Source organism: Acomys russatus, chromosome X (genome assembly GCF_903995435.1).
Source record: "Acomys russatus chromosome X, mAcoRus1.1, whole genome shotgun sequence".
NCBI lineage: Eukaryota > Metazoa > Chordata > Mammalia > Rodentia > Muridae > Acomys > Acomys russatus.
This window is the reverse complement of record NC_067169.1, coordinates 6494965-6497995: the sequence shown is the minus strand read 5'-3', so window position 1 is coordinate 6497995 and position 3031 is coordinate 6494965. Positions and strand designations below refer to the sequence as shown.

The 3031-nt window shown below is 39.9% G+C and overlaps 1 pseudogene; it reads left to right on the top strand.

Annotated features, from left to right (window-relative positions):
* The first annotated feature begins 1097 nt into the window (after positions 1–1097).
* Positions 1098–1933, top strand: LOC127184671 (40S ribosomal protein S4-like; annotated as a pseudogene).
* Positions 1934–3031: the final 1098 nt, after the last annotated feature.

Below are 3031 nucleotides of genomic sequence, written 5' to 3'. Positions count from 1 at the left end.
GGAACTGGGTTTGGTTCCCAGTGCCCAAATTAGATGTCTCACAACTGTCTGTAACAGTTACTGGGTATCTGAAATATTCCTCTGGCTTCTGCAGGCACTGCACACATGTAGTGTGCATTCAGACAAAAGATACACACATGAAAATTAAAATTAATTAAAAAAGAAGTACACCTTGGAGTATGCGTGCTTTAAGTTCTCGTTCAAGAAGTAAACTTGACAGGTACATTTTTGGAAATATCTAGCAGAAGACATTGTGCATGTTCCAATATAGTGGACAAGAATATATTTAAACAAGCATGTTCATCTTGTGTCATAAAGATGGTGGAGGGAACACAACTTTTGGACTGTTGAGCTTCTTAAACTTAGTGCACTGGGATGATTCTGGGAATGAGTAGCTTTCACTGTGAAGTTTTAAATGGTAAAACAGAAAGGACACTTAGAAAGTGCATTATTATAGGAGTCTTCCCCTTCAAGTTGCTAGCCTTAATACCTGAGATCCTTCCAGATGAGAGATTCAGATATGCAATGTTAGAGAGGCTAATGTTGGGAATGACATGATTTCCAATTCATGACCAAAGACCATAGAAGTAACTGACTGACTTGTTAAAAAATCACCAAACTAAATGCACATCACTTGCTTCACAAAAGACTATTTCCACGTACTGCTTTGCTTAGTGCTGGCATCTACCCCCGGCAGCATTATAGAGTTTCTATGATGCTCTATTAGATGTAGATATTCTTCCTGAAAACAGTCTTGTCAAGGAAATTGGCTGTTAGTACCCACTATTTGCTTTTTGTAGGCAAGTAGTGAAACAATTGGTTAACTTACCACCAGAGGGCAAAGGTTTGTAGGTGAGGGAGCAGAAGGAATATACTAAGCTCTGCTTAGTACATGCGATGGATAATACTGAATGTCAATCTGACAGGATGTCAGGCTCTAGGATCAACAAACAAGCCTCTTTGCATAACTGAGGAATTACCTAGATTAGGTTAAATGCTGGCTGTGCTTGGGAGATTTTATCTTGATTGGTTTAAACAAGGTGGGAAGGATCACCCTAAAATTGGGTGGTGGGTCTCTTTTCATTCCCAGGGCAGCCATGGCTTGTGGTCCCAATAAACATATGAAGCACATAGCCGCTCCAAAACATTGGATTCTGGATAAATTGATTGGTGTGGTTGCTCCTTGTCCACCCACTGGTCCTCACAAGCTGAGGGAATGTCTGCCTCTGATCATTTTCCTAAGGAATAGAACTGAGTATGCCCTGACTGGAGATGAAGTAAAAAAGATTTGCATGCAGCACTTCATTAAGATTGATGGCAAAGTCAGGACTTATAAAACCTACCCATCTGTGTTTATGTATGTTATTAACATTGACAAGACTGGAGAGAACTTCTATCTGATCTATGACACCAAGGGGCATTTTGTTGTCCTTTGTATTATATCTGAGGAGATCAACTACAAGTTGTGCAAAGTGAGAAAGATCTTTGTGGGCCCAAAGGGACTCTCACACCTGGTGACCCATGATGCTCACACTATTCACTACCCTGATCATCAAGGTTAATGACTCCATTCAGATTGATTTGGAGATAGGCAAAATAACATCAGATTTGATACTGGGACCCTGTGTATGGTGGTTGGAGGTGTTAACATGGGAAGAATTGATGTGATCACCAACAGAGAAAGACATCCCAGCTCTTTTGGTGTGGTTCATATGAAAGATGCCAATGGCATAGGTGTTGCCACTTGGCTTTTCAACATTTTTGTGATTGGCAAGGGCAAAAACTGTGGATTTCTCTTCCCTGAGGAAAAGGTATCTGCTTCACCATTGCTGAAGAGAGAGACAAGAGACTAGCAGCCAAACAGCAGTGCATGAAATGGTCTCGAGGAGACATGCTAGAGAAGTATTTGTACTCCTGCTACAAGCTTTTTTAGGTGTCATCCTAGATTAAACCGCATGATGATATAGAAAAATTGGGTGAAGGTACCATCCAAGATGGGTTGGCATCTTGGAATGAAGAAATAAGAGAAAACAAATTGAGTCACAGTCATTCATCTTGGCTTCCTGACTGTGTATGCAATGTGACCAGCTGCCTCCTCAAACTTCTCCATCTTGATGGACTGTACTATGGAACTGTGAGCCAAAACAGACCCTTTCTCTTGTACATTGCTTTTGTCAGTGTATTTTAACACAGTGACATGAAAAGAAACTAAGACAGTATACCATAGCAGACCAGGTATGCACACACAGATGCACAATTAGGATCTTCTATACGCATATGTAGCACTATGTACTGCTAAGATTTATTTACCACATTCCTACTATAGCATGAAAGTAGATACAGGCAAGATCTAAACCACTGACATGCTGTGTCTCAATAAAACTTTCTTTACAAACAAACAACAGCCGTGATGGTTGTAGCTTGCTGAATTCTGCCACACATTCTTTGTGTGACTCACATCAGAATGCTTATGGTGACAATTGTTCTTACTGAGGTCATCACTGTCATCGTCGTCGTCATCATCATCATCATCATCACCATCATCATCATCATCATCACTATCATCATCATCACCACCAGTACCAGTGATGCCTTGCGCTTCTTGGAATGCATTGCTGTCACATAATCTCAGAAAATGCAAAATCAAATGTTCCTAGACACATCTTACTAGTGAGGAAGGCAAATGCTCTGAAGGTTGATGCTTGTGGCCATGCAGATAGTATGCTAAAAACATCTGGTGGCCATGTAGGAAGTATGTTGGGAGCAGCATGTGGCCCCTAGATCTCTAAGCATCTTGTCTATGTCAGTGAACTCTAGTAAGATCAGATTCTTATATGTTTGTATGAGATCATTTCATTACCTGATATCCAAATGATAAATATCAAACATTTTCACTTCTGAGACACAAAAGCTACAAGGAGAGAAAAATAGAAAGGCATTTATTTATATTATAGTAAGCTTTTAAAAATTATGTCCCTGAATAGGCTTTTTTTTTCTTACTTTCTGTCTGGTTATTACCGTCTTTATTTTC